Source organism: Balaenoptera acutorostrata, chromosome 6, assembly GCF_949987535.1.
Source record: "Balaenoptera acutorostrata chromosome 6, mBalAcu1.1, whole genome shotgun sequence".
NCBI classification, from domain to species: domain Eukaryota; kingdom Metazoa; phylum Chordata; class Mammalia; order Artiodactyla; family Balaenopteridae; genus Balaenoptera; species Balaenoptera acutorostrata.
The window spans coordinates 120,544,086-120,569,048 of NC_080069.1; the positions used below are offsets into that span (position 1 = coordinate 120,544,086).

The 24,963-nt window shown below is 47.5% G+C and overlaps 1 protein-coding gene across 17 annotated transcripts in view; it reads left to right on the forward strand.

The window, feature by feature from the left end:
• The first annotated feature begins 14,179 nt into the window (after positions 1-14,179).
• Positions 14,180-24,963, forward strand: part of PRRC2B (proline rich coiled-coil 2B) — an 85,822-nt gene continuing 75,038 nt past the window's right edge. For 16 of the 17 annotated variants that reach the window (XR_009008513.1, XM_057547583.1, XM_057547589.1 and 13 more), the window contains exon 1: positions 14,180-14,409. The gene's annotated coding sequence lies outside the window, so the exon portion shown is untranslated. The remainder of the gene's footprint in view (positions 14,410-24,963) is intronic. The other variant, XM_057547600.1, reaches the window with a different exon arrangement.

The following is a 24,963-nucleotide window of genomic DNA, read 5'->3' on the forward strand; positions in this document are numbered from 1 at the left end:
CCCGAGCGCAGCAACGAAGACCCAACGCAGCCAAAAAAAAAAAAAAACATTAAAAATAAATAAATAAAATAGGGGGATTAACAGTATTTATCTCATAGGCGTTTGGGGAGAACCCAGTGAGTTAATAATATTAAAGTGCTTCGATCAATGCCTAACCAGCACACTAATAAGCTCTTAAATGATGATGGTGTTGAATGAGTAGGTGCAGTCTCAGAGCAGCTCCCTAGTGTTAACCTGTCCTTACTTCTTTTCAGTTACAGCCTTTGGAGTCAGAAAGATCTGGTTCCACATTGATTCTCCAAGCATGAATCTTTCGCCTCATAAAATGTACTTAAACTTCATGAGCCTCTGTTTCCTTCTCTGTAAATGAGAGGTGATGTAAGGATAAAATGACAACATGAATGTAACTTATTTATCACGGTGCCTGACATGTAGTAGATTCTCAGTAAAAAAAAAAAAAAGAGCTGTGGCAGAGACTAATGTGATTAGCAGTTCCCACTTCCTTTTCCTCCAACTTCCTTTTCCTCCAGGGCACTCCGCTAGACTACAATCCCCAACCGCCCCTCCCGGTAGGTGGGGCCACAAGACGGAGTTCTAGCCAATGGAACTAGATGCGCACAGTGGGTAGAACTGATGCGCACACTTCCAGGTGTGCCTTCTCTGGAGTGAGAGTGGAACCAGTGATAGCGGAACTAGTGATAGTGATAGCGGATGGAAGGTTCCTGAATCTCCACAGCACCATTTGGAACAGAGTGCCTCAATCAAGAAAACACACGTGGGAGAAATAAAAAATAAACTTGAATTGAGATGCACCGCTAAAATGCGGGGGTTGCTTGTCACAGCCATTAGCCAACCTGACGCATAGCCATTTCTCTTATTATTGTACTTTTTTTTTTTTTTGATCTCTCAATACTTCTGACCTCACTTGGCACAAGATTCGTTGTACCTTTTGAAGGTATGCTGTTTGGTGATGGCATTTTAAATGTGTGCACGCTGTTCCTCAACAGGATTGTAAACCCCTCTTTGAGCTGTTTCTTTTATGCACCCTCCCCCCAGCCCTATGCCCTATATCCACAGAGCCCAGTTCCTCCAGCACCGCCTGGGGAACGATGACAGTGTAAGTATCCATAGGTGGGTGCAAATGTTGTTCCCTACTTCATCACATTCCTATTTCACCTATTTTTCTCCTCTCCTCTCCTCTCCTTTTCATGGGTTCCTTTTTCTTTTTTCTTTTTTTAATTTTTATTTTATATTGGAGTAGAGTTGATGCACAATGTCGTGTTAGCTTCCGGTGTACAGCAAAGCGATTCAGTTATACATACACATATATCTATTCCTTTTCAAATTCTTTTCCCATTTAGGTTATTACAGAATGTTGAGTAGAGTTCCCTGTGCTATACGGTAGGTCCTTGTTGGTTATCTATTTTATATATAGTAGTGTGTATATGCTAATCCCAAACTCTGAATTTATCCCTCCTCCCCCCTACCTTTCCCCTTTGGTAACCATAAATTTGTTTTCAAAGTCTGTGAGTCTCTTTCTGTTTTGTAAATAAGTTCATTTGCATCACTTTTTTAGATTCCACATATAAGTGATATCATATGATATTTGGCTTTCTCTGTCTGACTTACTTCACTTAGTATGATCATCTCTAGGTCCATTTGTCTTGCTGCAAATAACATTATTTCATTCTTGTTTACAGCTGAGTAATATTCCATTGTATGTAAGTACCACATCTTCTTTATCGATTCATCTGTCGATGGACCCTTAGGTTGCTTCCATATCTTGGCTATTGTAAATAGTGCTGCAGTGACCATTGGGGTGCACGTATCTTTTCAAATTAATAGTTTTTTCCAGATACATGCCCAGGAATGGGATTGCTGCATCATATGGCAACTCTATTTTTAGTTTCTTGAGGAACCTCCAGACTGTTCTATATAGTGGCTGCACCGATTTACATTCCCACCATCAGTGTAGGAGGGTTCCCTTTTCTCCACACCCTCTATGGATTCCTTTTTCATTTGCTCATTGAGTTAGCAAATGTTGATTGAGCTCCTTCGTACTCTGTGCCAGTGTGAGATTCAGGGATATAGCAGTGAACATGCAAACGCCATCCCATTCCAGAGGAGCTTACAGCCTAGTGGGCAAGTAAGACAACAAGCAGTATTCTGAATGTAAAACACTGGCCCATAAGCTCTGTGAGCATCATATCTTTCTTGTGAGCCTTGACATCCCTGGTAATGGTGCCTAACAAGCGACGGAGATATGGTGTTTGGAGGTGGGTATCAACAGGAAAGGGTTCTTAAAGAAGGTGATGTCCATGGGAATTCCCTGGCGGTCTGGTGGTTAGGGCTCTGCTCTTCCACTGCAGGGGGCACGGGTTCAATCCTGGTCAGGGAACTAAGATCCTGCATGTTGCACAGCACAGCCGAAACAAAATAAATTTTAAAATAATTAATTAATTAATTAATTAACAGGGAACATTAAAAAAAAAAAAGAGGTGAAGTCCAACCTGAGTCCTGAGGTTTGAGTAGGATTCCCCCAAGCAAAGGAGGTTGTGTGGGGCTGGGGACAGTTTTTTCCAGGCAGAGGGAACCGTTGGTACCAAGTCTGCAGGCTATGGCTCTGGAAAGTGAGGAGGTGAGAGGTGAGCCTGGAGAGGTCAGTAGGGGCCCGATCATATTCCAGAAGGCCAAGGAGTTTGGCCCAAGGCATTAACGAACACCTGGCAAGACTATCAGCTGGTGTTTCACTGGTGAAAAGAATAGGCGTAACCTCGGGAGTGATTCAGCTTAGCTTCTCAGGGAAAAGCCTGAGAGCAGCCTAGCTGCTCTAGAAGAACTTTGGCAGGTGTGGCCCCTGACCTTTGGGGACCCAGCCCAGGGCATTCCAACTGTCCCATTATTTTTGCTGCATTTTGGATTCTACACCTGGGCCCCACTGACATGCCTTTCTGCCTCTGGCTATTGTTTGTGTCTAGTCCTCCACTGGCGTGAAAAAGGCCTGTACACCCAGCCCTTGTGCGGGATCTTGGTTCCCCAACCAGGGATTGAACCCGGGCCACGGCACTGAAAGCACCAAATCCTAACCCCTGGGCTGCCAGGGAATTCCCCATCATTCTTTTTTTTTTTTAAGATTTATTTATTTATTTATCTATTTAATTTATTTTTGGCTGCGTTGGGTCTTAGTTGCGGCACGCAGGATCTTCATTGAGGCAGGTGGGATTTTTCGTTGCAGCGCGAGGGCTCTTCATTGCGGCGCTCGGGCTTCTCTCTAGTTGTGGCGTTCGGGTTTTCTCTTCTCTAGTTGAGGCATGCAGGCTTAGTTGCCCCGCGGCAAGTGGGATCTTAGTTCCCTGACCAGGGATCAAACCCAAGTCCCCTGCACTGTAAGGGGGATTCTTTACCACTGGACCACCAGGGAAGTACCCCATCATTCTTAATATACCCTCTTTAGACCAGCCTTGCAATTAGCTGCTAACCCACTGGCCCAGGCGAATGGGACAGATATGTCTTCATTGAGTTTGTCGGCTAGGAAGTAAACAATAGACTTATGTAGGCAGCCTAGTTATTCAAACTTATTTCCAAAACTTTCTTAAATTTTCCTCTAATTATTTTCCTCTCTTTTTCTCAATCTAACTCTTACCAAAGATTTTTCTGCCAGACAGATTTAGTATGGCTCAGTGGTTTGAAGTCAGACAAAACTGGGTTTGACTCCTGGATCTGGTCATCATAAGCTGTGTTGGCTAGTTCCTTACCCTCTCTGAGCCTCGCTTTTCGCATCTGTCAAATGGGGATGCTAGATTCAATGAAACAATGTTTGTAGAATGTTTAGCACAACACCTCGCATGTGGTAAGCCCTGTAGGTGGCAGCCACTACTCAAGATTCAAAAAATGTTTATTGAGCACCTATTAAGAATCACGTGCTCAAAAGGTAACTCTACCTGAGCCTGCTTCTTCTGGGTAGATTTATCTGTTCTGCTTTTAAATTACCAGGAGAAGGACTTCCCTGGTGGTCCAATAGTTAAGACTCCATGCTCCCAATGGAGGGGGCCCGGGTTCGATCCTTAGGGAACTAGATCCCGCATGCTGCAACTAAAAGATCCCACACGCTGCAACTGAAGATCCCGAGTGCGGCAGCTAAGACCCGGCGCAGCCAAATAAATAAATAAATAAATATTTTTAAAAAAATGACCAGGAGAGAAACATGCTTAGGCAGATAATTTCCAAATTGTGGTCTACAGACCCCTGGGGGGTCCTCTCAGGGAACTGCAAGGGTCAAAACCATTTTCATAATAATACTAAGACATTATTTGCCTTTTTCACTGTGTAGACACTTGTACGGTTGGTGGGTAAAACTGCTGGCCCCTTAGCATGAATCAAAGCAGTGGCTCTAAATGGTACTATTAGCCATTACATTCTTCATCGCCATGCTCTTGCAGAGAAAAAGGAAGGCCAGTTCTACTTTAGAATGTCCCTGATGAAGTAGTAAAAATAATTTTATTAAAGCTTAACCCTTGAGGACATACCTTTTTAGTATCTTGTCCAACAAAATGGGAAGTACACAAAAGGCACTTTTCTGAGGTGTACCAAGGTACGATGGTTGTCTCCAAGAAAAGGGCTTGTATGACTCAGTTGCCCGCTGAACTAGCTGCTTTTCTCCAGGACCACCATTTTTAGCTGAAAGACAAACTATGGCTACTCAGACTGAGGTATAAAATAGATCTGCCGTCCACTTGACTGCCCCTCAACCTGGCAGCCTTGTCATCATTGGGGCATCTAAACCCACATGGGGACCCAGGAGGCTCCTCAGATGCCACAGGATGAAGGGTCACTGGCTCCACAAACCCCACTTCCCCTTGGATCCAGACAAGTGAGCATTTTAGAAATAGACAGAAGGAACTCCCTGGTGGTCCACTGGTTAGGGCTCCATGCTCTCACTGCTGAGGGCCTGGGTTCAATCCCTGGTTGGGGAACTAAAATCCCATAAGCTGCAGCTTGGCCAAAAAAAACAAAACAAAACAAACAACAGAAAATGTGTATCTCCCTTAAAACCTAAATATCACCAGGAAGGTTGGAAATCTATATGATAACGCATGTGAACAAATGATGGTAACTTAACTGACCAGGATACCAGCAAAAGTGCCATTTCAATTAGATTATTTTTATTGTGGTAAAACACACATAACATAAAATTGACCATTTTAACTACTTTAAAGTGTGCAATTTAGTGACATTTAGTACACTTGCCATGTTGTACAACCATCACCTCTAGCTCCAGAACTGTTTCATCATTCCAAAGGAAAATCCCACAGCCATTAAGTAGTCAGTCCCCATCCCCCCTCCTCCCAGCCCCTGGCAAACACTAATCTGCTTTCTGTCTCTATGGATTTACCTATTTTGGGTATTTCATATAAATGGAATTATATCATATATGGCCTTTTGTATATGGCTTCTTTCTCTCAGCGTAAAGTTTTCAAGGTTCATCCATGTTATAGCATGTAACAGAACTTCTTTCCTTTTTTTTATTTTTTAAAGTTTTTTTAAAAATTAATTAATTAATTAATTAATTTATTTATTTATCTTTGGCTGCGTTGGGCCTTCGTTGCTGCGCGTGGGCTTTCTCTAGTTGCGGCGAGTGGGGGCTACTCTTCATTGCAGTGCGCAGGCTTCTCACTGCGGTGGCTTCTCTTGTTACAGAGCATGGGCTCTAGGAGTGCGGCTTCATTAGTTGTGGCACGCGGGCTCAGTAGCTGTGACTCATGGGCCGTAGATCACAGGCTCAGTAGTTGTGGCTCATGGGCTTAGTTGCTCTGCAGCATGTGGGATCTTCCCGGACCAGGGCTCGAACCCGTGTCCCCTGCATTGGCAGGTGGATTCTTAACCACTGTGCCACAAGGGAAGTCCTAGTACTTCTTTCCTTTTAATGGTTAAATAATATTTCAGTATGAATCTACCACATTTTGTTTATCCACTCATCGGTTGACAGACATTGGGTTCTTTCTATCTTTTGGCTATTGTGAATAATGCTGCTATGAACATTCCTGTATACGTTTTTGTTTGAACCTCTGTTTTCTACTCCTTTAGGTATACACCTAGGAGTAGAATTGCTGGGTCATATGATAATTCTATGTTTAACTTTTTGAGGAACCACCATACTGTTTTACACAGCAGGTACACCAGTTTACATTCCCACCAGCAATGTATGAGGGTTCCAGTATCTCTCCATCCTCACCAACACTTGTTATTTTCCATATAGCCATCCTAGTGGGTATGAAGTTGTATCTCACTGTGGTTTTGACTTGCATTTCCCTGATGGCTAATGATATTGAGCATCTTTTCATATGCTTATTGGTCATTTGCTTATCTTCTTTGGAGAAATGTCTATTCAAGTCCTTTATCTGCTTTTTCATGGGGTTGTTTGTCTTTTTGTTGTTGAGTTGTGTTCTTTAGATATTCTGGATGTTAGACCCTTTTCAGATATATAGTTTGCAAATATTTTTTTCCCATTTTGGGTTTTCTTCTCCCTTTCATGATAGAAAGTTATATTTTGAAATCGATTATTTCTCCAGTACCTACATTTCTGGGATCCTGACACAGAGGGCAAGACCTGATTCCTAAATTCTCCTGCCAATGACCTTCCTTTATTCTACCTTTATCCTCACCTTCCCATCACGTGTCAGATCCCTCAGTTGGTATGGCTTCCCGGGGCTCCATGTTGAGGAAGATTCTGACATGGTTCCTTGGGAAGGAGGACCACAATTTGGGAATTCTGCCATTGGTACAGAAGGGGAGCAGGTAGGATGCCTTTCTGGTACTCGCCATCCCATCCTTTATTTAGGAGCCTCCTTAGTGAGTTTCTTCTTTCCTTTCCCTTCCCAAGCCATGTCCCTCAATAATTTTTCACTGCCTTTTCTCAGCCAAAGTTGCCAAGTTTTGTTTTCATGAAACAATATAATCAGTCAACTTTGAACTCTCATGAGATATATGACAATGTTAAAGAAATGCTGGGGTTTTTAGGTGTGATTTTGATATCATGGTATTGTGAATATTTTTTAAAAGATCTTTACCTTTCTAGAGATATACACTGACATAATAATATTCCTTCTACTTTTATATACATTTGAAATTTTTAATACAAAATAAAATAATACAAAAAAAATAAAATAAAATAATACAGAAAAACAATCGCACCAAGTGCTGAGCAAAAGGAATGGAATGAGGTGCCCAACATTTTCCACTGTGTAAAGTGGTGATTTCTTTTACTTGCCCGAAGTTACCAAGTTTTATATCTTATCCTCACACTTCTTTTATTCCCCAGTCTTGGCTCTTTCCTTCTCCTGAGTCTTTCTCCTTAGAGGAAAATGGAGGGCAAATTCCTAAGACTCAGGTGTGATGTGAAGAGAAATTGCCAGCATTCCCTGCCCTGAACTCCCTTTGGCATGAGCCCCTCAGAGGAGACCTTGCTTTTAAGCCCACCTATGTCAGGTGCTGAGACCAAGATGCTTTCCACCTTGATGTGAGTGCCAAGGTCTGTGCTGGGCCCCCTGCTGTCTGTTCAGATCCAAGTGTCATATTTTTACCTCAAGGCTCCCATTCCTACTGGAATGCACATTCCCTGGGATGTGGCCACTTTTCTGATGGTTACGAGCCAGCCCGTGGTCCCTTCCCAGTGCCCAGATGCTCCCATCTCCGGGCCTTTGTTCAAGCTGGTCCCTCCATCTGGAATGTTCTTCCCCAGTCTCCTCTGATTAAACTCCAGTCTTCCTTCAAAGCCTGGTGTCAAAAGCACCTGCACCAAGAAGGCTCCCCCAGCCTCCCCAGGTGGAACCGATTTCTCCCCGGACTAGGATTCTTTTTTCCCTCCAGTTAAGATGACTACATTTTCTGAACTGTAATTGGGACTCACACTCTCTGTCATTAGTACAATTGCCTTTTGGAGAACAGGTGCAGAGAGTATGAAAGCAGGCCCGTCCAGGAATCTTGGCACATACGATCACTGCACAAATTGTAGGCCTCACGTTCCTAGATTGTACTGCAAGTTACTGCAGTTCTGGGCCAGGAGGATGCGCTAGACCAGGTCAGAGCCAGGCTCCAATGATTCAGACCCAGCTCAGGCCCATGCCTATGTAATAGGCAAGAAACTTTGTATCCTATTACAAGTTGATCACTAAAGGGATGTTGCCTATAAGCTTAAATTATACATCATGGCCCATCTCTGGGGACCCTGCCTCCCAGGTAATGAGCATTAAGCTAAAATATCTTTATTTAGCTCACAGGAAACATCCTGATCAGGCCCACCTGAGAATGACTGCAGGAAGGAAGAAATTAACACAACGCTCCTGGAGGCTGACCTGAACCAGGAAATATTTGACTTTACTCCCTCCCCTTTCGGTATAAAAGAAGCCTGAATTCTAAGTCAGGCAAGATGGTTCTTTGGGACACGAGTCCACCATCTTCTCGGTCTGCTGGCTTTCTTGATAAAGTCGCTGTTTCTTGGCCCAACAACTCATGTCTTGATTTACTGGCCTGTCTTGCCACAAGCAGTAGGAGCTTGGACTTGGTAACACCTGGAGGTAGTGAGAGCTTGATGAATCAGTTTTTATTACTGTTGGGTTTTTTTTTTTTTGAAAACCCCTTCACTTGAGAGTTTCTTGAACAGAGGGATGATTAATTTATTTTTAATTAATTAATTAATTAGGCTGCATGGGGTCTTAGTTGTGGCACTGAGATCTTCGTTGCAGCGTGTGGGCTCTAGAGTGCACGGGCTTAGTTGCCCTGCGGCATGTGTGATTTTAGTTCCCTGACCACAGATCAAACCTGCATCCCCTGCATTGGAAGGCGGATTTTTAACCACTGGACCGCTAAGGATGTCCCAGATGATTTATTTCTCATCTTGCCATTTCTCAGCACTCTGACTGGCCTTGCCATACTAGATCTCAGTAAATATTTTTTGCAGTCAGATGGAATGTCTTCGTTAGACAGAATGAGTGGAGGTTTGGATAAGACATGGGGTGGGGAAGCACAGGAGGTCCTGAGAACCAGGAAGATTATCTACAAATAATCTGCCATCAATCTTCTGCTCTCTGTACACATATGCTGCTCCCTCCATCGGCGGTGGCGGGTGGGGGGGTAGTTCTGAGGTAGCCCTGTGACTCACTCTGACTGACAGAATGCACTCTTAAGAGGCCTGTCAGCTTCCACGTACACTCCTTTGGAAGCCAGTTGCCATGCTATAAGGAAGCCCAGAATGTTCTGCTGGAGAGAGAGGCCACAAGGAGAATCCTGGAGCATGAGACACCTCACGGTGGAAGAGACAGTGCAGCGGCATGAGTGACCCTTGTCAATACAAGGTGGAAGAGAAGACCCTTCCAAAACACCACCAAGTGGTGAGAAATTACAATTTGTTGTTTCAAGCTACTAAGTTTTGGGGCTGTTTGTTACACAGCAAGTGATCACTGACAAGGGAAGCTCCAATGTGTCTGAGATGAAAAAGGAATAACAGTAGTAACCAACATGTGCTGAATGCCTGCTAGATGCCAGCTTGTGCTAACAGCCAATATACATCATCTCATTCAACTTCTCACGACAGACCCCTTCCCCAATTTTCAGAGGCTCAACAAATCAGAGGCACTTGTCTAAAGACACACAGTAAATGAGGATAGAGACAGGATCTAACTCAGGTCCGTCTGACTCCAACTCCTGCACTTTTTTTTAACCATGGTTCCATGCTGGGGGCAAGTCCAGGGGAAAGGCATAGACCCAGTGCCTGCTTCTGGCTTTAGCTTGGACACCCACTGAGGAGGTGAGCTGAGGTGAGCTGGCTGGGCCTCTGTGCTTTCTGGAGCCTGTGGGTGGTGTGCATGGCCATGCTGTGGACAAGATGCAGGCTCTGAAGGGTGAAGGGTGGCTTGGCCTTGAAGCTAGATGGGGCCCCCAGGAGAGGCTGCTGGGGCTGCCCCCAGGCTCTGGGCTGGGCCAGTGCTTTAAGGCTGGCTCCCTGTTTGTGGTCAGTGTCTAGTGGTCCTCCACTTCCCTTCCCTTCAGTTGGACACTGATTTTCCTGAGCTTTCTGAGGTCTGGATGGCCAGAGAGGCTCTCCTATCCATCTGACAGCCAGGCGGTGGTGGGTTAAGATCCGGTAGCCTCAACCGATTGATCTGTAAAATGGGGTTGATGATAGACCCTAACTCACAAAATCATGGTGAAGAGGCTGGGATATACAGAAAGTGGGTGCAGCCACAACAAACCCTCAACAAATGTGCATTCTCCTTCCTACCCAACTCTGTCACCAGCTCCCTGTGGGAACTCAGGCAAATCACTGAATCTGTGTTTTAATTTCCTTACCCGAAAATGCTCAGTAAAAGATTGATTGATTGATTGATTGATTGCTATGTTGGGTCTTCATTTCTGTGCTAGGGCTTTCTCTAGTTGCGGCAAGGGGGGGCCACTCTTCATCGCGGTGCGCGGGCCTCTCACTATTGTGGCCTCTCTTGTTGTGGAGCACAGGCTCCAGACGCGCAGGCTCAGTAGTTGTGGCTCACGGGCCTAGTTGCTCCGCGGCATGTGGGATCTTCCCAGACCAGGGCTCGAACCCGTGTCTCCTGCATTAGCAGGCAGATTCTCAACCACTGCGCCACCAGGGAAGCCCCAAAAGGGGAGTATTCTTGATGGAGGGATGAAAGAAACCCAGCAAAGTCTTAGACTCTCCAGGCAGTGGATTGATGAGGGGAAGCTTTCCTGGCTTTCTTTTGAGGCCAGGGCTGGACAGAGCACTAGCAGAGGTCAAATTCTTGCTCTGAGAGTCTCAAGATTCTCTCTCCCTTCATTTTTTTCTTGTTTCATTCAATCATCTTTCATTAAGCACCTACAAAGTGTCACAGATTGTGGTCCAGGTGCTGGGGAATTAAAAAATGAATAATTCAGTGAGTCTCTTTGGATGAGCGCCTAGTCTTGTAGGGGACACAGACATGTATGAAAATGACGACCATCAGCAAGCCTGGGACTGGGACAGAGGGAATGTTGGAGTTTGCCAGTGGGGGTTAGAGAAGAAAAAAGCAGAGGAAGAGAAAGAGAGAGAGAGAAGGGAGGGAGCATATAAAGGGAGGCAAATTTCCAAAGGAGTGAAAGGAAAAATAAGACCTGAATCTGACCAATGACAGGGCTCCCCATATTCCACGTGAAATTAATGCAAAGGAGATCCATATCTAGCCATAACATGGTTTTAAAAAAGAAAATCATGAATAAAGAAATATATTTATAAGTATTTTTTTTTAATTAAATAATTTATTTTTGGCTGCGTTGGGTCTTCGTTGCTGCATGCAGGCTTTCTCTAGTTGCGGTGAGCAGGGGCTACTCTTCATTGCAGTATGAGGGCTTCTCATCGCGGTGGCTTCTCTTGTTGCGGAGCATGGGCTCCAGGCGCACGGGCTTCAGTAGTTGTGGCTCGCGGGCTCAGTAGTTGCACCTCACGGGCTCTAGAGCGCAGGCTCAGTAGTTGTGGCACACGGGCTTAGTTGTTCCATGGCATGTGGGAATCTTCCTGGGCCAGGGCTCAAACCCTTGTCCCCTGCATTGGCAGGAGGATTCTTAACCACTGTGCCACAAACAGGGAAGTCCCAAGTATTATGCAAAAATATTAAATTTGAATGTAACAAAAAACAGTGATCACATTTTGGGACAAATAAAATTATGTATTCAAGAAATCTGTAATTCGCTGTGAGAGGTAGATGAAATTCTCCCTTGGGCTCAGTTTGGGGGTCCGAAGAGATTTCTCCACTCCTATGCAGAGTTGCAAGTTTCCTGATATTTAAAAGCAGCAGAAGAAAAAAAGAGCCTAAACAGAACAAACTCTTGCCCATTGGTTCATGCCAGCTCTCCCCAGCTTTGCCCTGCTCGGTGCACTCATTCCATACCTCCTTTCAGTGTTCCAGCCCTGGGTATTGCTGTTTACTTTTTAGTAACTTTAATGAAATGAAACCATCTGCTTGAATGTCCCTCTCTACATCGCAGGCAGTCTCTTGGAGCTAAATGACCGCAAGGTCCAGCCTTGGTCCAGCCTTCATGCTCTGCTCTCTTCCTCCCCCTTCCTACCTCTGTCCTCTCTGGGTCCTGAGTTCTGGGAGAGCTTGGACGGGCACCTTCACAGTCCTAGAGAAATCCCAGGTGTCCGCCCCGGTTGACAGCATCAGATCACAGACAACAGCCCCCCTACCTGCCCCAGCATCTTAGCCTTGTTTTCCCCAGGAAACCCTCAAACGTCAAAGAGTAGCACTGCTGGGTTCAAATCCTTGCTCCACCACTCATGCCATTAGTGACCTCAATTTCCTTATCCATAAAGTGGGAACAATAATAACTGTCTCCCAAGCATTGAATTATCTCTTGTAAAGTGCTTAGCAGCCTGCCCAGCTGGGAAAAGTGCTCAATAAACAGTACGCATCATCGTGGCTGTTGTCACCCCAGAGAAGTGCAGAATGAGAATGATTTCCTGAATCCGGGACAAAACCTGGGGTTTGTGATACAAGTGAAGCACCCGCTGCCATTTAAATCCCACGGACTTAGCAGCCTCTGCTGTCCCCAGAGGGCGTCACTCCCCTTCTAGATCTGCCACCGGAGCAGAACACCTGCCCACTTGACTTTCTCTCTGCTTGCCATCTGTGATATCCCCTCACCTGTCTTCCAGAGCACTCAAAGCCCTCCAAACTTTTCATCTTTTTTTTTTGTTCTCTCTCACCGGATAATAAAAAGAGGTAAACTCCTGGTTCTTAAAGAGTTCCAGAGTCCCTTACCTCCCAGCCAACAAGGTCAAGGGCCAGACACTCATTCCTCCATTCAACAATATTCAAATATTTTTTAAAATTATTTATTCATATTTATTTATTGGGCTGCGTCGGGTCTTAGTTGCGGCTTGCGGGATCTTCTCTAGTTGCCCCACTGCATGTGGGCTCTTAGCTCCCAGACCAGGGGTGGAATCTGTGTCCCCTGCATTAGAAGGCAGATTCTTAACCACTGAACCACCAGGGAAGTCCCCAACTACATTCAAACATTTATTGAGCGCCTACTGTGTGCCAGGCACCTTGCTCAGTGCTCACCATAACCCTAACCCTAATCCTACTCAGGCTGAAATGGGTTAACTTTCCTTCTAGGTCTGACTGTGTGGCCTCAGGCAAGTTACTTAACCTCTCAGAGTCTCCATTCCTCACCTGTGAACTAGAACAATCATATCTAACACCGAGTTGGAATTAAATGAGACCAACCACTCCCCTGCGGCTGGCGTTCACCGTTGGTGTTTACGGTGTATATGGACAATTGCCAGAAATGATTTGGATTCCAGGCTCCAGATACGTTTCTTTTTGTCTTTGCTTTTTCAAATTGTTTGTTTTTCTAATTGCCAAAGCATCTAGAATTAAAAGTGAGTATCCCCCTCAGCCCTCGCGACCTCACACCGCAGAGGTAACCAAGAGCAGAGCGCATTCTCCCTGACCTTTTGTCTTGCATTCACACAAATACACAAACACTCAAGAGAATTGGTTTATTATGTTTCATCTTACGAAAATGGAATAAAGTATCTAGACTGTGCAACAACCTTGCTTTTGAAGTAACAATGTACTATTACTTCAGTTTCCTTTCCGTGCTTACATCAAATACGTACTTTAACAAGATCCGGGCTCACGGTCTGGCAGCGGGCGCTGCGGTTCTGCAAGGGGAGGGGGCGGAGATCCGGGCTCTCACCCCTCCCTTCCCAACCCTCCCTGCGTCAGGGCCTCACCCGCCCCGGCCCCCTCCAGCCCAGCCCCCCTTCTTCCGGACCTCTCTCCCCGCCTCTCGCCCCAACCCCCTCCTCTGGGCCTCCTCCCCTTCCCAGCCCTCCCCCGACGGACCCCTCCCCCTTCTCGCCGGGGGGCCCTTCTAGGATCCCCCACCCCGGGTCCCCTTCCCAGGCCCCTTCTCCCGGCTCCGTCCCCTAGGCCCTCCAGCCCCTCCTCCGGGCCCCTCCCGCGAACCCCTCCCCCTCCCAGGCCCCCCTTCTCTCATACCCCTCCCCCTCCCGGGACCCCAGCCCCCTCTCAGGCCCGGGGGCGGGGCGGGCGTCGCGGATCCCGGGAGGCGCGGCAGGGGGCGCTGCGCTGGCCGAGGCGCGGCTGCGGGCGGCGGCGGCGGCGCCAGGAGGAGGCGGGAGGACGCGGGGGCGGTGGCAGGCGGGGGGCGGGGAGCCGAGCGCGAGAGGGAGGCGAGCGGCTAGACATAGGCTCCGAGGCTCCAGCGAGCGAGCGACGAGCGAGCCCGGGAGGAAGGGAGCGAGCTAGCAGCCGCGCCGCCGCCTCGCAATCCGCCGCCATCCCGCCGCCTCCGCGCCCAACCGCAGCCCGACCGCCATCGCCCGGCCCAGTCGCGCCCGCGGAATCAGACCAGGTGGGCTTGGGGCTTGGGGCGGCGCGGGGCCGGGCGGCGGCGGCGGCGGCGGCGGGCGCGGCGCTAAGATGGAGGCGGCGCGGCCCGGCCGGCTTTGTCTCGGCGGCGGCTGACTGACAGCGGCGCCCGGGCCCGGCCGACCTTTGTCCGCGAGCGCCGGGCTCGGTCCGCCCCGCGCCGCCGCCGTTGGCCCGCGGGGCCGGGCCGGGGGCCGCCGGGGGGCGGCGGGCGGCCAGCTCGCCATTGTTGTGGCGGCGCCGCGCGGCTTGGGCTCGGCTGACTGCGGGGTCGGGCCGCTCCCCCCGCCGGGCCCGCAGCCCCTGCCGCCCCCGCACCCCGGGGCCGGGCCTGGGCGCAGCGCGGCTGGGGGCCTCCGGGGGAGGGGCCGTCGGGGCGCACGGGTCCCCGGAGCCCCCGGAGTCGCCTTGCCGCCCCACATTCCGGCGGCCGCGAGCGCCTCGGCGGTCGGGAGCGTCGGGGCTGGTTTCCTGCCGCCCGGCCCCATCTTGCTTCCTAGCGAGAGCGGCTCCGGGGTGCAGAGCCGGGGTCGCGGCGACCCTCGGGGCCGGCGGTCGGGGGTGGAGTCGCCTAGCCTTTTCGGGTTCCCCCGGGTGTCCCCGAAGTTGATGGTCAGGGGTTGCCGGCCTGTGTGCCAGGGACAGGGGGTTAACAGCCGCCCAGACGGCCGCGGTTTGAGTGCGGGAAGAAGAGGATTATTTTCAAAACACTTAATGCTCTGTTGCTGAAAATGTTTAATAATAAACAGGATGTCGCTGCTCAGGGCCTGCCAGATGGGTTTTTTTTCTCCTTTCCTTTTTCTTTCTTCCCCCCCCCACCCCCTGCCTCCTAAGTAAAACCTAGCACTGTTGAAATCGCGGGCCTCTGAAGAGTGGATTTGCCTACATAAAATTGGAAGGCGTTTTTTTACTTTTCTTTTCTCCCTCTTTCTAAATATCGTGGGAGGTCCGAGCCCACCTTAGGCAAGCCGAGGAGGTGTTTTTCAGGGGAATGGTTCGCTTGAAGGAAGTGGGAGAAGGGGGGCTGGGGGAGGCTCTCCGGAGTGTGTCATTTGCTAAATGGCTGCCCGGGAGAAACCTTTAGAATGCTTTGGTTTACAGGATTGTTAAATTGCCCCTGAGATTTTTTTTTTTTCCTTTAAGGTTTGGTATGCATTTTAAGTGCTTTGTATATTCTAATCTAGTTTGGTTTTTGTAATCATCCGTTTGAAGTCTTAGCGTGCTTTCTCCGAATACAATTGCAGCCATCTAGCCCTGTGTGCGCAGTGCTGTGGTGGAAGGTGGGACTGGGGAGGCCCAGGCTTTGGGGTGCAAATCCTGCTTCTGTCGGAGAACTCTGGAATTCTCAGAGCCTTCTTTGGCATACGTGGGGACATTGCATCCTCCCCCTGAAGATGGTGAAGGACCTAGGAGAGGGCCTGCCACACAGTTGGTGCTTAATAGTTGCTTCTCCTATGGCTGTTCGTATGCCTGCCATCAAGTCCTAGGGTGGAAGTTAGCCACTTGTGGTGCCACCCGTTGTGCTGAGCCGTCAGGTGGATGCCACAGGTGCTGGGCTAAGGCATGGCCAGGGGAAGACTTCAGGGCACAAAACATCACCGGGTTCTTGCTTATTCCGGGCTGGGGCTCTGTGGGGAGACGAGGATGGGAAAGAGCAGCATTTGGAACCCTCAAGGATTACATAGACCTGGGCTGTGTGGTGGTAGGTCTCTGTCCTTGGATCCGAGGTGCCTGCCTCTTCTGAGGCTGTTCCTGCAGCTCGGGTTAAGGCACAGCAGAACAGTACAAGATACTAGATGCCAAGGACAACAAGCAGAGGCCCAGGGAGTCCTGCCTCTTGAGGATAACTGTTTTCCTTTGGGAATGGCATATAAACATTTGCTTGTTTGGGCAAGTGTGTCTCTTGGAGCCTGGATTCTGGTCCTCACTGGGTTACTGTACGCAGGTTTCAGCCTCAGCTCCTGCATCTGTAAAATGGGAATAATTATGTCTTGCCTTGGGTATCTGTTGGGTCCCTTGGGAGCCTCACATACTATTTGCAGCAAAGCACTTCCGTCCACGGGAGGATGATGAAAATGTATGTTTTTGGTTACCTAGTTTTCTGGTTTGTTTCTCCTAGTTCCTGATCTTTTTCTCCTGTTACCTTGGTTGGTGGAACCACCCCAAATTCTATCCACAGCTAATGTTTTGATTTTGCCTGGAAGCACCAGAATGGCCTAGAAGAGCTAGGCTACTCAGCCAAATCTGGGGTGTGTGCTGTTTATGGGAGACCATAGGAAGGACTGAGGCTAATACTCGGGAGACTGACCCCAGTCTTGGTCACAGGTGAGGGCTGAGACCCAGGTTACCTCTGGGCCAAACCTGTAGCTTGTTTGGAAAGGGCCTTGGAGACAACTCTGCTTGGACATACGGTGGTTGTGCAGTTTAGTGGGAAGTTTGTTTTGGTTCATTTTGGCATTCCCACAGACTTGTTGGTTGTGTTGTGTTTTGTTTTTTTTGTTAAACCTCCTTGGAACCTCCTCCTGGCTGTGTGACTGAGACATTTTAGCGGGTCAAGTCCTCCTTTTCCTGCTTCCTGCCTCTTGGCCCATCCTTTCCATTTGATTTCAGCCTGGCTCTGCACTGTTGGTTAGCTGGTTGGTTTGGGGAGGTGATGAATTAGCTCCTCTCCCACAAGCCTTTTTGATTACCTGTGAATTTCAGTTACCACTGGCTCCCTAATGCTGCTTGCATGGTGAGGGGCCTGTCATGCCCTACAACATTCTGGGTCCTCTCCGGGCTCCTTCAAGCGCAAATGGGTAAAAGGAGAGCCTGGGGAAGGAGGAGCCGGAAAACCTTGGGAGAGAGGAATTTCAGGAATGGCGAGTCAGAACCAGTTCCTGCACTGTGCAGTTGCCTGGAGCTGGGCGAGGGATGTTTGTTATGCCCTTTGGTTGGTCCATTCCCCCCACCCCCTTTTAAATTTCAGTTCTTTTTTTCCTGAAGGATTATTTTATCGTGCTTTCAAGATTTTTTTTTTTTTTTTTGCCTTGCACAAAGTACTGACTCATGTTGCTAATGGCTGTATGCTGGTTGTATGTCTCATTATTCTGCCGGTTTAGGATTGTTCATTTCTATGTTTGTTTCTGTTTCAAACCAGAACAGGCCATTTGGGCCAGTACACGTATTCCTAAATTTGATAATGAGGCTTCTCTACTGTCAAATGTGCGTATCTTGTTATGGGTGGGCAGGTGTTAAATAGGGCCCATCTACACTAGATTTTAAAGCGATGCGTTTCCCTCTGAAGAATAAAATTTCCAGCAGAGATCTGTCGGGGTTTGTGTCCTGAAATCTCATATTTTAGTCAGGGCAAACTAGACTATCTTCTTTTCCAATCATAACTTGATTTCTTTCTGAAGATCCTTTTCTGGGGCTTGTACAGACTTGGGAACCTTGGGTCTGTCATTTGAACAAATAAATAAAGGCGTAATCTGAAAAATATATGTATGTATAACTGAGTCATTTTCCTGTACACCTAAAACTAACAATACTGTAAAGCAACTATACTTCAATTAAAAAAATAGATAAACAGCGAAGATTTACTGTATATCACAGGGAGCTACATTCAATATCTTGTAATAATGTATAATGGAAAATAATCTGAAAAAGAAAAATATATATAAGTAGATTACTTTGCTGTACCCCTTAAACTAACACATACTTTAAACCAACTATATTTCAATTAAAAAAAGAAAAGAAAGAAAGGCGTGGCCTGTGGTGCTGGAGATGAGAGCGAGGTGAGAGATGGTGAGCCTTCCGGTGAAATAAAATTGTTTATGACAAGCTTTTGGGTGTACAAAGTGCCATTTGGACCGGCCTCCTCCCCTGGGAGCGCGGAGGACCTGGGCTGTGCTGTCGGTGATATCACCGAGTCTCTGTGGGTGGCATGTCGGAGTCTGCTCTGGGAGGGAGGCGTGCCCTCGTGACTTGAGCCAACAGTCTCGGTCGAGTTTGTTCTTAACTGTACTTGTTGATTCCCCCGCCCCGTGTGGCCTGAGCTGAGGGCTGGGTTGCTCTGTAAGGTGCCAGCAGCGTGGTTGGCTTGTGAAGCTTGTGCACGCAGCAGGACGTGTCTGTGGGCAAAGTGCAGTCTAACGTTGCTGTCCTGGTCCTTCACATGACTTCTTTCCGCTCTCACCTCTACAGCTGGTTTTGTAGCTCTGCTCTGTATCCTTTCTTCCTCCTTTCAAGAAAACTACCAGCCTTTTCCTCCTTGTGGTGGTGCAGAAGCAGTATGTATTGCTTTTAGAAGTCACTGCCGAATATCGGCCAGGCATGGTGCGAGGCCCTTTAAGTGCGTTTTTCCCCATTCATAAAAGGAACATGTTCACTGAAAAAAATTTGCAAAATACTGAAAAGTATAAAGACAAAAATAAAAACAAAAATCACCTGTAACCTCACCATCCAGAGATACCTACATTAAGACTGGTTTATTTCTTTCCTTTGATTTTATGTTTTTTTTTCAAAATTAGAAAAATATACTGTATACACTATTCACGGGTCATAGTTCCTCTTAACGTTATAGTATGTTTCTCTAAGTTACTGAAAATATGATTTTTTAATAATTGCGTAATTGCTATTATATGGATATGCCATGATCTGCTTACTCCTCTGTTATTAGACATTGAGGTGGTTGTTACCCATTTCCGTGTAAACCTTGGGTTCACATTGCTGATTATTTCCCGCAAGTGGAATTTCCAGGTCGGAGGGTGTGCAGGCTCCTGCTTTGGCTCTCTCTGGAGCAGCACCAGTTTCCTCCTTGGTCACTCCATCTTCAGCCTTGGGCACAAGGCAGCCTCCTTCGTGGACCACTGAGTTCTGGGTGTCTCAGTCCTGGCGAAGCCTTTTGATGGGTGGGGCTTGGGGTCTTACTCCATTTCCTGGTATGTGTCTGGACAAGTGTCTTGACTTAAATGTTTATTGTTCTGGGGACGCAGATGTGGATGCCCCACTTGTGTTCCTCAGGAGCTCATGGTCCAGTGGGGGGAGGCAAGCACCTGCTTACAGAGGCCTTCGGGAGCTCCTCAACCCAACTCCGTCATCACCCGCCTGTTGCATCACCTTTCCTAGCCCTGTTGCTTTTCTTTTTTTTTCTTTTTAAAGATATTTATTTATTTATTTGGCTGCGCTGGGTCTTAGTTGCCGCATGTAGGATCTTTAGTTGCGGCATGCGAACTCTTACTTGCTGCGTGTGGAATCTAGTTCCCTTACCAGGGATCGAACCTGGGCCCCCTGTATTGGGAGCGTGGAGTCTTAACCACTGGACCACCAGGGAAGTCCCCCCTCTTGCTTTTCTTTACAACTCTTTCCACAACTTTACAGTTTTTTTTAACAATTATTTTATTGTGGTAAAATACACATAACATAAAATTTATCATTTTAACCATTTTTAAGTGTACAGTCCTGTGGCATTAAGTACATTCACAGTGTTGTGCAACCACTGTCCATCTCCAGAACTTTATCGTCTCAGTAAATTGAAACTCTGCACCTATTAAACGCCCCCCCCCCCCCGCCCCCGTTCCCCTTGCCCTCGGCCCTGGCAAGTGTCATTTCACTTTCTGTCTCTAGGAGTTTGATTAGTCTGGGTCCCTCAGATACGTGGAATTACCCAGTCTCTGTCCTTTGGTGAATGGCTTCTTTTATCTAGCATAATTTTTCAAGTTCATCTATCTGTGTTGTTGTGGCATGTGTCTGGATTCCATTCCTTTTTAAGGCTGAATAATATTTTGTTACACACACACACCACATTTTGTTTATCCATTCATCTATCGATGGGCGACAACTTGGAAATAGATTTTTTTTTTAATTTATTGAATTGTCCCTCTGCCCCGGTGGAGTGAATGAGTGTCACATGAAGCAGATTCTTTCGCTTCCGTTCCTCCCTGTGCTCTGCGTCTCACACAGAGGGCACTCCATCAGCACGTGTAGGATGAGCGATGGGGCTACTTAAGGGGGCCTGGTGGGAGCCCACCGAGAAGTCGAGCCCAGCTCAGCCTGGGTTCCAGTGGTCAGGGAAGGCCTTCTGGAGAACGTAGCAGACTTGAAGCAAGCACCTCTCGCAAATAGTAAGCGAGCCCTGGAGTATTAAAAATGTGTTTCCAAGTTGAAATCAGAAATGCGTGGGCCACAGAAGAAAGCTGGTGGGTCAGCTTGCTTTCCAGAGCCCCAGGCCCTTTGACTGTGGACGTGGTGGGAGTGCTCTGGTGGGGCGGGGGCCGGGGCCACCCAGGAGGCAGGTAGGACTTCACCTCCAGACATTGAGTTGATTCTCCCAGCCTGCTTTGAGCTCATCTCCGTGTGAAATGGGGGGTGAATCTCACTGCAGGACCAACTGGAAAAAGGAGGTCATCTCCTGCGCTCTTTCCATGGTTCCTTTGTGTCTTTAGAGCTTTTTTCGGCAGGTGTTGTTTACATCCAGTTCAGAGCTTAGAGAACTGCTCTGTTCCAGGCCGTGCAGAACATGCAGGCCAGTCTGGGAGGGCCGACCTGTCAATGGGACTGAATGGACTGAGTGTTCAGAAATAGTTGGGGAGAGTGGAACGTTGCCCTGAAGCATAAAGTGGAATTCTTTCTGATACAAAATTAATTACAAAAGTATACTTACTGGAAAATGAAAAGAAAAAGCAAGGGTACATAGAAAAATGAAAGCTCTTCCTTCTGTCTTCCCAGGCGGTAGCCACTATTTATGGTTTGGTGTGTTTATCCTTCATGTGACTATGGCCCTTTGTAGGCAGGTTTTTTGAAGAGCAAAAGTGGGATCATACTAGTCTTTCTTCATTTTTAAACTTATCATGAGCATTTTTCCATACTAACATATACAGATCTATCATACTGTTAATGTTTTAAAAATAATACTTCGGAGGTTTTTAAAAAATATGCAAGTGTGGGCTTCCCTGGTGGCGCAGTGGTTGAGAATCTGCCTGCCAATGCAGGGGACGCGGGTTCGAGCCCTGGTCTGGGAAGATCCCACATGCCACGGAGCAACTGGGCCCATGAGCCACAATTACTGAGCCTGCGCGTCTGGAGCCTGTGCTCGGCAACGAGAGGCCGCGATAGTGAGAGGCCCGTGCGCCGCGATGAAGAGTGGCCCCCACTTGCCACAACTAGAGAAAGCCCTGGCACAGAAACGAAGACCCAACACAGCCATACATACATACATACATACATACATACATAAAAAGAATGTAAGCAGACGAGAATAGCATTTTAAAAAAATAAAATAAAATAAACTAAAATATGCAAGTGTATGGAAGAGGTAAACAAAAATAGTTCTTAATCCCTTGGCCCAGATAGTCCCAGTTGACTTTTTTTAAAAAGTAGTTAGAAAAATTCAATCTGTATTGAAAAGCGTAAGGGTTCCTCTCCAATCTCTCTGAAAGGAAACCATTATTTGAAGTTTTTTGTGATTCCTAATAGAAAAAAAAATTATTCACATTATCCATCCATATATATGTATATTCTTCTTAAAGCAGGTTGCCCTTTTCACTTAATGTCTTGGTGTGCTCCTCGAGGGCCTTTATAGATGGATTACATCATTTATTTTAGCAACTGCGGAGAATAGTCTGGATATACTTGATTTATCCCGTTTCCTATTGGTGGACAGTTGGGCTGTTTCTAATTTTGGGATATTACACAATTTTGGTAAAATTCTGTCAGTTTCTCTTCAAAAACATGTAATTTGTATATAATAGCATGTGAGAGCGTGTTCCCGTAGTGTGGACTCTTCCTGTTGAATAGCATTTTGGTAAGAATTCTGTTAAACTCCTTTTCAAAAAACTTTGTGCCAGTTTATATACAATAGTATATGAGAGCGGGTGTTTCTGAACTGTGGGCTTTCCTAAATGAACAGCTTTTTGGGGTCATTTTGGGCATGCACATTTCCCAAATTAGAAGCAGTGACTGTTTCAGGCTTCCTGTAGTCGGTGTAGGATCTCAGGCTGTGATGGGTGTGGACACGTGTATCAGAAATGGCGTTTGCTGTGGACTCCCAGTGCGGAAGTGGCCCTGGGCATCTCATTAGGTAAGGCCAGTGGGGGAACCGGCGGGGGGTTGTGGTGGGGGGCACAGGTAGCCAGATCTTAGTTTGATTTTCCTTATCAACTAAAATGATGGTACTTGGCACAGAGAGCCTGGCAGAGAGAATTCAGAGACCTCCTCCGTTTGGAGTTCTCACATAGCCCTTCTGGAGATTTCTGAGGCTCGCATTACAGCCCTTGGTGGTCTTGTTGTTGTTAATGCATCTTACTGTGGAATTTATCTGGAGGCCTGTGCCCTGTTGTGTTCAGTTCTCAACTCAACCACTTGGCCTCCGGCCCCGACTTTCCCAGCCTGGTTATTCTAGGAAATCACACCTAGTGGACGAAGTGACTGCGGAAGTGAAGCCCCTGGAAACGCCTGGGTGGTATTTCATCAGGCTGGGGGCTCTGGTGAGGTGAGTGCCCCGGGGAGGTGCCGATTGGCAGCGCTGGCCCTTGCGGGCTGAAATCGCGGGGAGAGGTGGGGATGCCTCGCCCCCCCCTCCTCTGCTCCTTTCCTGAGGGAGAGTAGCCCTTGCCTTTGATGGTCAGCTGCCTTCAGATCCAGGTTCTTCCACTTGCAAGCTGGGTGATTAAGATTATTTAATCTTTTGGAGTCTCTGTTCTCTTTCTCTGCAAAATATCGTAGTAACACCTGCCTCCTAGAGTTGGGGGAGGATTCAGTGGGTCCTACGCTGAAGTGTTTCTAAGGTGCCTGGCACAAGGCGAGCAGGCTCTCAGTAAACAGTAGCTATTAATGGTTCCTGGATTCAGCACTAGCTGAGGGCCTGGGGGGTTGGAGTAGGCAGGCTTATACACTTGGGGCTCTTTTGTTTACTAGATGCTGGCATTTCTAATTGTGTGCTAAGCCCTGTGCTACATGCTGAAGATTTAGACCCAAGTCAAACAGCCCCTGCCCTCACCTCCAGGAGCTCAGACACCTTACCAAGGGCCTCCCCTTGGGGCGGGGCATCGGGGCTCTTTCTGCCGTCCACCTCTCTCTAAGGTAAATACCCCCAGCAGGAGCATTTGATCACTGGCTGCTGCCCTTCCCTGAGTTGGTTCTGTTCTTGGAGTTTTAGGTAAATGTCTTGAGAGGAATGAAGATAAGGTTTGTTACAGTTCATGGCATCAGGCAGGCAGGAGTGTTCATTTCTGCTGTTTACACCTTCCTGGACCTTGAACAGGCCTCCTTTACCTCTTTGAGTCTCTGTTTCTGTATCTGCCGGGTGGGGCTGGAACCTGCCTCTCAGTGTTGCTGTGATGATGGCAGGTAGTCAGCTTGGAAACATGATAATGTTGCTACTATATTGCTCAGTTTACCTAGATCTTAAAACAATGTAACAGTAACAATACAGGCTTGTTACAAAAAACCCAAACACACCAGGAGTACACAAAGTAGAAAGTAAAAGTCATTCCTTCTTGCCGCTATCCTTCAGATGGAGAGATGATGAGTGCTGTCTTGAAAACAGTTTCGTTTTCCAGTGACGGGAATGTTTTGACTGAACGTGTGAGTTTCATCCCTGAAGTGACCACCGGAAAACAGGAGATACGAATGTTTATAGGTGTACTTAAGACATTTCATTTGTGGTTCCCCAGCACTGTCACTTCAGTCCTTTCCTGTCTTCTTAAGGAAAAAAGAAAGGGCCATGGTAATTCTTTGTCCACCTGGATGAATCCTAACGCTGTGTTGGTCATACTAGCGGCGGCAGAGAGTAGCTTTAACCAAGTGCTGCCCTCCAGAGATCTTAAGGCAATGTGATGAGGTTTTGATGTGGGAGCTTGGGGTACAGGGGCAGGCTGGGCCGTGTGCTCTGTGATGTGGACTTGTTAGGGGAAGGGGCAGCAGAGTCTGTGATAGTTAAGGGACTGGGGAGAGATGATGGAGTGGGGCGGGACTGGGGGCTGTGAGAACAGAGTTCTATCAGGATGGGGAAGGTCTTGTAATGCCCGTTTATCGTAAATAACCAATGAGTAAAGTTGGTGTACTTAGGTGGAGGCACATGTTCCTCTTTTCTTTTGCTGAAATGACGGGTTGGCATCCCTCTGAAAGCCCCTGGGCAACACTTGGCCCTTATTTTTGGGTTCTTCCTTTTCATAACTTCAGACCTGCTCTTGCCTGATTGGTGGCCCAGGGACTATCACCATCCTGGGTTTCCTCTAGAGTCTGAGGCTTGGAGAATAAATAGCATATGGGTTCCGGGGCTGTAGTCCTTTGGGCTTGTTGGAGATCATTTAAACCAACCCAGCCCTTTTAGCCCCCCTGCCTTCAGTATATTTTCTGAAGAAAATAAATATTTGGTTTTATTTTGTTCAAAGAGAAGGTGGCTTGGGAGGGCGGTGGTTAGTTGTTGAAGAACCATCTCTGTGTCAGCAGACAACCTCCTGCACGTGGCTCAGCTCTGAGATGGCGTGATAGAGTGGAAAGGGCGCAGGGCGACGCCTCGGCCTGGTACTTCACCTCTCAGCCTCCGTCTCCCCAT